A 10,330-nucleotide genomic window follows, 5' to 3' on the forward strand; every position below is an offset into this window, starting at 1 on the left:
GTCCGAGATAGCAGAGCTGCTGTGACTTCTCTGAGACCATGGAGGGTGCTTCTGCTTCCCTCCTAGAGGCCCTGGACGATAGCTGGGTACACCTTCACCTCCGCACTGCAGTCAGCCCAATGGGGATTCTGGAGCATCTCTGGTAGAAGCTTATCTCTGCCAACATCTTCACCATCTTCCCTCTGTCCTCCCACAGACTGCTCATCCCCAGGGAAATGGAACTCTCTCTCACTGCCTCTCAGGCCCCTGTCCCCCACCCTTGTAGAGAGAGACACCAGGTGGAACGCAGAGCAAGATCGGCAAAAGAGAAGGTCAGGGATCAAATCACAGGGTGGTTTCTGCTTATGCAGCAGGAAGGCGGGAGGGGAGGACGGTCTGAAGAGCCCAGGGCTCTAGGAATCCTGCAGGAGGGAGCATTCAGGGGTGGGGCAGCCTGCTTGCACTTGGGCTGGTTTCTCTTTCTGAGAAATCACTGCCCCCCATCTCACCCCTGGAGATACTACTTCTTCCAGGAAGCCTTATCTGGAATTTTCCGTCAGGACTCCCAGTGAAGCGTCCCTGAGATTCATGTCCTTAGTACTTTGGTCATCCATTGCAACGCAAAATCACTCAGAATGCAGTGGCTTAGAGCAACCATTTAGTTTTGCTCCCAATTCCACAGGTCAGGAATTTGGGAAGGGCTTGTGAGGTGCTTTCCCTTACGGTCTGCCCTGCAGGTGCGGTCATCTGAAGGCTCGACTGAGCCAGCCATCCAAGGTGGCTCCCGGCTGGTGGTGCTGGCAGCTGGCTGGAAGCTCCGGTGGGGCTGCAGCTGGAATACCTGCACCTGGCCTCTCTCCATGCCTGGAGCCTTGAGAGCAAGAGTTCTAGGAGACACAAGCAGGAGCCTCAAAGCTTGTTGTCACCCAGTGCAGAGCTCCCAGAAGCCACTGATCTTGTGTTTCCATGGGTCACACAGGCCGTGCCAGCCAGCCCAAATACAAGGGAGCAGTTTGGATTCACCTCTTAGTGGCAGGAACCACAGAGAACGTGAGGCGGTGTTTCCTCCCTGACACATGGCCCCGTGTCCTCCCCACCATGGTTCTCCATCAGACACAGAGGGAATGAGTCAAAATACAATTCGGCAAAAGTGGGGGAGAGGCAAGATTGGAGACAAAGTAGCCTCGTCCATGTGATGTGTGAATGTTGTGCGTGCATGGAAGGCGTGAGGTGCACGCAGAGTCATTCAGTGTGGGGTCAGCAGGCCACGGCAGTTCTTGACTTAAAGAGCTGTGAGCCCCATTCATGGAACTGTATGGAGCGGCAGCCTATTAGGAAAAGACGTCAGTGAGCCAGTGGGGCCACGGCACACAGGCACGAGCAGGAGTTGGGGTGGCTTGCTGGTCTACCTGGGGAGAAGCTTCTCTAAGCTCCTTAGGCTCTGGCCCTGGCTCCTGACAACACGGCTTATCACAGAGGCACCCGAGCCCTCATCCAGAAGGACGTCTTTGAAACAAAGGTCATACTGATCTTGTTTTAAGAAACCATCTCTCTTGTCAACATGCAGGCAAGAGAAGTTTCTGCAATCCTCAGCTCAAAATTTTATTTACAGCAAAATGTTGATTTACCCACAAACATCCTGCTTTGCTAAATATACCACCCAGCTCCTCGAACAGGGCTGTGGTTTTAGAGCATGGCTTCTGCCCTCCGTTCTCAGTGCTGGCATGTTGTGCCACGTACCCTCTCCTGTGGTCACTGCGCACTAGGGGAGGCGAGTGGGCTCGCTCTCAGCGCCGGCCTGCACGACATGGAGCTGCAGGACGGGCCGAAGTCCGATGAGTCTGATAGAGGACTTGGCCAGGGGCGGAGGACCCACAGGACGTCAGGTGCCCACTGCTGGGCACAGCCCGCTTGCTGAGCATCTTCCCCCTCTTGCAGAGGGTCACCCGAGGTGTACTCTGCTGCCAGGTCTCTGTGGCCAGAGAGGGGACTTGGAGCTGACCCAGGCAGAAAGGAAAAGCCTGCCCTCCCATGACACGGCTCCAGAGGCCTGGGCCCCGGGGAGGGAGGGTGCTGTTGTGGTGGGTGTGCTGGGGGTAAGCCTGAGTTCCAGGAAGTGGCCAGCGAGGCCCCTGTCCCTGTCACCCTTGTAGACAGAGACACCAGGTGGGCCGCAGAGCAAGATGGGCAAAGGTGAAGGTCAGGGATCAAATCACAGGGTGGTTTCTGCTTACGCAACAGGAAGGCAGGAGGGGAGGACGCTCTGAAGAGCCCAGGGCTCTAGGAATCCTGCAGGAGGGAGCATTTGGGTGCAGGCAGACGAGGTAGAGGAGTTCTGACCCCCCCCAGCACAGGTTCCCCATCCAGTTCGTCCCTGGAGGAACCACTGTGTGACACCCGCCACACCTGCACTTGGGACATCTCCTTTGCCTCAATAACCCATGGTTGCAGGCAGCAGAGGTGGGGGAGGCCTGTGCCTGTGCCCTCCCCTCCCCCTGGTCCCGCCCAGCACCCTGAGGCCCACCGCTTAGCTGCGCACAGGGAAGGAGCACGCCCGCAGGCAGGAACACAGTGACACATTTACATAGTGGGGGTTACCACGGCCACCCGGCAGGGCAGGGGCGTGGGGGGGATGGGGCGTAGGTGCAGTGCTGGCTACCCGCGGGGACAGCGGGGCCCTCCGAGCCCCGGGCACATGGTGGCTTTTCTGCGGCTTCAGCCTTGTGCTGCAGGAGAGCCGGGGGAGGCGGCCCGACCGCATCGCTGTCCCCCCTCTGGGTGACATCACACGGCTGCTGCTACTTCCATGGAGCCACCAGCCAGGAGGACAGTTTTCCTCCCCTCCTCTGAGTTAGATGTCGGATGATGAGAAGCCGAGTTCCCCTGAAGGGGCCCGGCGCCCGTGTGGGCATCAGCACCCCGGGGAGCCACCCGCCCTCCCCGCCCCCCCCCCAACTGAAGCCCATTAGCTGGAGGCAAGGAGGACAGGAGGCGCCGGGGGAGGGGGTGGAGTTTTGGTCTCCAAGCCCATCTTCACCCTTGGCCTTGGCCAGCAAGAGTTGTGCAGGTGCTGCCTCTGTTGCGGTCCCCCGAGGGCCAGGATGAAAGTCCCCCCCGTCACCCTAGGGCCTGGCCCCTGGGTGGTTCTTCTCCGTCCTGGCCTGGTCTCTCGTGGGAGTCCTCCATCAGTCTCTTCCATGGGCCCTCCTCACAGGACCTGCTCCTCGCTGCTCGCCTGCCAGCCGGGACACCCTCCTCCTGCCTTTGGGCGGGAACATGCACCACCAAGCCTCCGGTTCTGAGAACCACACCACCGGCTTCCGTGGCTCTCCAGTTTGCAGAGGACGAGGAGACCCGGCCTCCGCTTCCTGGGCTTTGTGTCAAAGCAGCAGATTCTGAGCAAGCACTGGAAAGAAGATGACCTGATAGTGATGCACAGATAGCGATTCACAGACCTGATGAGTGAACGTGGAGCTGGATGTTCCCTCAGATGGGCCCTTAAACATTCGTATCACTTGAGGGTGGGTGTGCAGTTTGCCGAATCTTCTGCACAGAATTGTGCCAAAGCTATGCAGTCATCTTGTCCGTAGTAGGTAGGGCTCTCCGGGCCCTTGCCGCAGAACGTGGTCCCTGAACCAGCAGCAGCAGCAGCGCCTGGGAGCCTGTTGGAAATGCAGAGTCTCAGGCCTCACGCTAAACTCTGCCCTTCGTGACCCCAACCACTGGCCACGTGTGGCTGTTGGGCACTGGAAATGTGACTGGTGCCCCGCATTGAAATGATAATATTTTGAGTATTTCAGTTCAAATAAAATATCCTATTCATACAAATGTCCCTTGTTTCTTTTGACTTCTAAAAAAAAAATGTTACTACCAGGACATTTTTAAGTGCATTTAAAAAAAAAAAATGGACAGACTTGCACTCATGCTTGCTTGCTCAGGATCTTCATTTTTGCCGCCTCCGTGGATCACCCGTGGCGGTTGAAGTCTGAGTCACATCAGGCCAAGTACCGGCAGACAGGAGCCGCTGTGATGTGTGAATAAAGTTTTACTGGGACACAGCCACACCCTCTTGTTACACATTGTCTATGCTTTGGTGGTGGAGAATGTGGCGGTGGAGAGCTTCAGGCCTTAAGGCCTGAAATACTTATCACCAGGCCCTTTTCGGTAGAGTTTCTGATGCCTGATCTGGGCCGTTGATCTTTCTGGAACTCTGTGGCACAGTCTCTCACGTGGATGCCCAGGGTGCAAAGTACTGCTGGAGGCCTGCCTCTTTCCTGCAAGTCACAGAGGCAGCTGAAGACCATTTGGTTATGTGATAAAGAAAGCCAAAAGCTGAGTTGAGATCAAAAGTCCCAATCACATAGGAAAGGCCTTTGAGGTCACCTGGCTGCTCCCTTGTTTGGTGACTGGGACAGAAGCCCCACGACGGGCAAGGACTGCAGGCCACCTGACTGCTGGGTGCCAGCATGAGCAAGAGCCTTGGTGTCGCTTCTGACCAGGCTGTTTTCCCAGATCCTGGGTGTGGGTATGGGTGTGGGTGACTTGCCTGTGACCGGCCACAGAGGTCCATGTGAAAGCACAACAGGGCTTCGTCCTTGTGCAACTGACACTTGGTCTCAGAATCATTTTAAATTTCCTGCTACAGTTTTCAAGTATCATTGAGGGAGGACGTGTGATTTTTTTTACATGACGCACTGGGGAGCTAGAGTCAAAAATAAATAAAGACTGGGACACACGGCTCTGCCTCCTGCATGCATGGACCAGGAGCCAGCTAGAAACGCGGATGCTTGGCGCCCCATTCCCCACGCCGTCCCCGCCCCTGGCCCCGCCAACGCCCTAGATCTGAACCTGCAGTTAACCGGACCCCCAGGAAGGCACCAGCACCAGCGTCTGGAAGCCGTCACTGGTCAGGTGTTCTTCACCTTTATGCATCTTGAAATCATCCGGGCAGTTTTTAAAATTCCGCAGCCCAGGCCCCACCCCAGAACATCTGGTTTCTTGGTCTGGGAGGGTTTGGAGGGTCCCCGTGTGTCACGAGTGTGCAGGGGAGGACGAGGACCTCAGACTCTACTGGCCTACCTGTGCTCTGAATTTCACAGCCAAGAAGCCACTAAAGGCCCAGGTGGAGCTGGCCAGGAGTCTGCTCTCAACCCCGGGCCCGCTGTCTGTCCCCCGCCCGTGAGGGTGGGTGGCTCGGTCCTCTCTGGGTTCCCATGAGGGGAGGGAGGGCACGGACCAGCTCACTCCCCTTCTCCCTTCCCTCCAGCTCAGATGGGGAGAACTCGTGCCCGAAGGAGTCCCTTGACCCCTCAGTCCTTGGGTGGCCTGGCCTGATGATGGGCCTCATTGGGTGGCAGCGATGGGCCAGTGCCCGAGCCTGGGGGCCGCTTGCCCCCCCCCAGACTTGGCCTGGCCTCATTGGGTGTGTGGGCGGCGGGGCTGGGGCCATCCGCACTTCACAGTGTCATTCAGGGCCTGTCTGGCTGTGGCCAGTCCGTTCCCTCGCAGCTCCCAGCAGGCGACACTCTAACCCCCACCCTCAGGGAGGCCCAAGGCCCTGCTGGTGGCCAGGCTCCCTTCCTGGCCTGGGTTCCTGCCATTCCTCAGGTGGCTACAGCATCCCCGCAGCAGGTGGGGCGGGGAGGCCAACTAGCAGGTGCCCTGACCTGGGGTGTAACGGGCGTGGGGTGGGGGGGTCAGTGGGCAGAGAGCCAAGGTTTGTTGGTAGGAACACAGCCCCGTGGGGCACCTGCCAAATACCTCTGTGACGGCCACCGAGGGCAGAACAGTCCTCCAGAAGCCACAGTGCATCCCAGAGGGGGTCCCAGGCGTGCGTGCACCCACAGTGGCCGCCCGAGGCCAGGGCTGCTGGGTAGGAGGCTCCTCCCCAGCTCTCCTGGGCGGGAGCACCTGCAGCCCCGGGGGCGCAGGGACCAGCAGCGCTAAGACGGCCTGACACCAACTGCATTTGAGGAAATGGGAGCCTCTGGCTTCAGACTGGGCCACTCGCCGTGCCACGCAGGGCGGCCCTAGGCGTCACTGCTGCTCCGTGCCAGGGCTTTCTCGCGTGAATGGATTCTTTCCTGAGCGTGCGGTATTCAGGAAAATCAGAAAGCTTTCTAAAATAGTAAAATCCCATGTTCCCTGTCCTGTGGCCCCAGTTGCCTCCTGCCCCCACTTCCCCTGGGCCTTTGCAAGGATGAGAACTGGCACACACCGGGGAGCTCGGGGCTGCCTGGGGACAACAGCCAGCACCTCGGGAGCGCGAAGGGCCCAGGCCTTCCAGTGCTGGTGTGGCCGCCACCCTGAGAACAAACGCTGCAACTTTATGCTCGGTGTAGGACGGAAACTTCTAGCACAGGGAACACCTGGGGGAGCAGGTGACCGTGGACAGGCAACACTTCGGTGGACAGGTGTGCAGAGAAAGGGGGGGACTGGTGCCTTCTTTTTCCTTCAGGGGACTAACTCACTCCTCGGAGCCAGCGTCGTGAGGACCAGAAGCACGGGGGCCTGCGGAGCCAGGGTGACGTCCTGGGACCCTCGGGACGATGGGAAACGGAAGGTGCCGCGGCGCCTTCCTGCAGCCCGACCAAGGGGTGGGGAGACGGCCAGCAGAGGAGCTGACCAGGCCGTGCTCCAGGGACAGTGCTCCCCCAGTCCCCATGGCCCAGCGCCTGCTTGTCCACCTGATGCTGTCCCGGCCTCTCCCAACCTAAGCCCTCTCACGCTTGCTGTCTCCGAAGCCACCTCCTGGCCCAGCTCAGTGTCTCTAGCCACAAAGGGTTTTCTGGTCCCCGGAGCAGGTGTGATTGGCTTGGCCCCCCATTCCTGCCCCCAAGCCCAGGTCAATCGTATTTAAAAGCCTCTCACTCTGGGCACACCTGCAGATGCCCTGGCCAAGCACGCCGGAGAACGTGGGTCCAGCCTTGGGGCGCACGAGTCTTGGGGGCCCCCTGCCCGACCCGCCGTCTGGGGAGGGGACCTGCTCTCCGGGCGGGCATCCCCTGCCACGGCGCTGCCCTTTGTCTCCTGTGAGGAGCAGCTGCCACCCCGAGAGCGAGAGGGCCCCGAGCCTTCTGTCCAGATGCAGTGGAGCACCAGTGACCCACAGACCTTGGCTCAAGTGCAGGACAGATTGACAAGGAGCCGTGGGGGCCACAGCAGGGTTCACAGTGCTCCCCGTCCCTTTGAAGCCCCAGATACTCTCAATGACAGGCTCATTTCTTTAAAAAGACATTCTGGAATTCGGTGCCTCTGAAAGAACCCACTAGTGGATATTCCGGGGGCAGGGGGCTCCCATCCCGGGGGACCCTCCAGGCACTCAGTGCCGTCAGAATGATAATATTCATTTAAAGGCAGAAACCCACAAACTCAAATGTGGTCAAACTGTTGCTGAGGGTAGGGGTGACGTACACGGCGGAGGAAACAGAAGTGTGTGGTCGCAGAGCTGGTTTCACGATGACTTGGGCTGTTTCTCCAGAACAGCTCTGCCTGCGGGGACATCCTGCCACTGGGCAGCGGCGGGAGCGGCTTCAGCCTCGGCTGCGTATCTCATCTTCCCTGGTACCCTGTCGGCCTGCTCCGTCTTCCCAGCTGCAGCCTGTTCTGGCGATGAGGGGGGGAGGAGGAGGAGGAGGAGGGGGAGGAGGGGAGAGGGGAGGAGGGGGAGGGGAGGGGGAGGGGAGGGGGAGGAGGGAGAGGGGAGGAGGGGGAGGGGGGAGGGGGAGGGGGTATCTGGTGTTGGGTAATAGATGACCAGCACTGCCTGACAGCCATCATTCCTCAGCCCTGCTCTGTGGGTCACCTGGGGTCCGGGGCCACTTCTGCCCGTGTCCCTCAGGACCTCCGCCCTGGCAGGAAATGGCCGAGCCTGGCCCCGAGGCCGCTACGTGGAACAGCTGGGCCTCCCCGCTGTGGCCTCGGGGCCTCTCCATGCGGAGATGGACTCCTTGGATCAGACTTTGGAAAACTTTTCTGCAAAGTGCCAGTCACCAATATTTTTCACCTTGTGGCCGCACGGGCACTCTCTGCTCTACTGTCCTGGACAGGAGCAGCTGCAGACAATCCACAAATGAACAGGCACAGCCTTGTTACAATAAAAGTTTATTTACAAAAACAGGCACGGGGGCCAGATTGGTTGGAGGGCCGTGATTCCCCATCCTGCGCGGTCACCCAGGACTCCTAAAAGCACAAAAGCACCCTCTTACTTGGGTGACGCCGGGGTGACCACAGAGGGCAGCTGGGGGCAGGGCTCTGGGCGTCTCTGGAGATGCCGTCCTCCTGCGGGGAGGGAGAAGGAAGGTTCCACGTTGGTGACAGATTTCGAGGAGACGTCAGGGTGCAACAGCATCATATTGGAAGCAAGGCCGTGGCCCTAGGCCTCCGCCTACACAACCTGGGGGGTGACCGGGTGAAATCTCGAGGCCTCGATTCGTGCCTGGTGACAGTGCCACCACCAAGAGGAGCAAAAGGACCTTTGATGGCAGGAGTCATGGTGAGGACGCCGTCTCCCCTGCAGCTTCCTCTCCCGGGTTTTCGTGGGACTGGGATGCGGGAAAGAGAAACACGATGAGACAGTTACTGTCAGAAGTGGCAGCCACTGGGCCACGGTGACATCATGGTCGCTGGGGCCCAGGTGGGCTGCCTGGTCACGTGCCTTCTCCGCAGTCCCTGTTCCTCGGGGGCCCGGCTGTCCGAGTGACGGGGGACGGGAGCTCCGAGAGGGCGGAGGGTCTCTGGGCACAGGGCGCACTCCAGCCCCTACCCCTTGCTCGCAGAATTGCCGAAGCCTCCCGTGTGCCGCCTCCAGCTGCCGCTGCTCCAGAGCGTCTCACTGTGTGTGATTTATAGCAGATCGGTTACCTGGCTCCCTGTGGGTGACCTCCCGACGCCTCCCCTGCACCCCGTGACCTCCCGACGGCTCCCCCTACCTGCAGACTGTGGCTTCCCCCCGGCTTGTGTGCCAGTGCCTGTGTCCTGGCTCTGCCACCTTCCCACCCTCCCATGCACCCTGCCGTGACCCAGGACCCTTCTGGGTTTCCAAAGGAGCCACCCTAAATCCTCCTGCCTTCCTACATTTCCTCTGGGCCTGAGACACTCCCCACACTGAAGGTGATTCTTCAAATCCCAACCTAAATACCCCTTCCTGCAAGAAGATCTTCCTCATTCCCCCTGGTTGCATCAAATGCTCCTTCCTGAAAGGACCCAAACACCAAAGGGGGCGGGAGGCAGATCCTTGGGATTTTGCTGAAACACGTCCCAGATGGCCCGAGTACATTCACATGTAAACCCTTCTGACACTCTTACCTCCACAGAAGGCAAAGTAGTTTAACTGAAAATCCTCAGTGATCATTTCTAGTCCTCAGTGATTCATCTCTTGCCCAGTGAGCAATTCTTCGCCTGAGACAAGGGTGTCTGAACTGGTTCCCAGGCTGCTTGCGGGGGCTCGTTAACGACCAGGCCAGCATCTATGCTGCGCTCCATTTCCCGGAAGCATTCTCGTGGAGCAATGTTGAGCTTGAAAGGAAAACAAAAACAAAAACAAAAAGGTACAAAGGCAGCTGGATCTTCTTTGCAGGAGGGCAGGGCAGCCTCTGGGAGCTACGCACAGTGTGGGATGGAGCCCCTTTCGCTTGGGGTTAAGGAGCGGGCAGGCTCCCATTTTGGTTTTGTTTTGTTTCAAGATTTTATTTGTCTGACAGAGAGAAAGAGAAAGCACAAGCAGGGAGAGCAGGAGAGAGAAGCAGGTGCCCTACTGAGCAGGGAGCCCGATACAGGACCCGATCCCAGGACCCTGAGATCATGACCTGAGCCAAAGGCAGACACTTAACTCACTGAACCCCCCAGGTGCCCTTTGTTTTTTTTTTTTTTATATCAGGAGGTTTGGGCAAACTGCTGCCCCTCCTGCTCTGAGCCGGGCTGAGGCAGGAGAAGGGAGTCAGGCTCGGGCCGGTGAGCAGGTGCCTGGTCCCTGCTATGTGGACAGGCTCACACAGTGACTGGGGACGGGGTTGGGGCCACTTGGGGAGCACTGCTGACTGTGAAATAGTACAACCTGGCGATGTCAGCTGGAATCACAGCAGCCAGGGGGCCGCAGATCTACCCTTTCTCTGGGCACCTGTCCCCCGCCCCTCCCTGCACACCAGACCCAGCCAGAGACCTGACATGCCTGTTTCTGTGGATTTGCCCGCGTGGGGCACACGCTCACAGACCTTCGGGGGCAGAGGCAGCCTTCCCTGGTGGTCTGGAGACATAGCACTGTGCTGTCTTTCACGATGTGGATTGGGATCCTTTAATGACCCATGAAAGTAATTTATGAGCTATGACTTTCATTTTCAAAAAAAGAGGAGGG

General features: G+C 58.8%; 1 long non-coding RNA gene across 1 annotated transcript; it reads right to left on the reverse strand.

Annotated features, from left to right (window-relative positions):
• Positions 1 to 8,065: 8,065 nt before the first annotated feature.
• On the reverse strand, positions 8,066 to 9,703 carry LOC125752380 (uncharacterized). Its single transcript, XR_007401770.1, has 2 exons — positions 9,286 to 9,703; positions 8,066 to 8,812 (listed from the first exon to the last, which is right to left on the reverse strand). It is a non-coding gene; the product is annotated as an uncharacterized LOC125752380 (long non-coding RNA).
• Between the last annotated feature and the right edge of the window lie 627 nt (positions 9,704 to 10,330).

Source organism: Canis lupus, chromosome 1, assembly GCF_003254725.2.
Source record: "Canis lupus dingo isolate Sandy chromosome 1, ASM325472v2, whole genome shotgun sequence".
Classification (NCBI taxonomy): domain Eukaryota; kingdom Metazoa; phylum Chordata; class Mammalia; order Carnivora; family Canidae; genus Canis; species Canis lupus.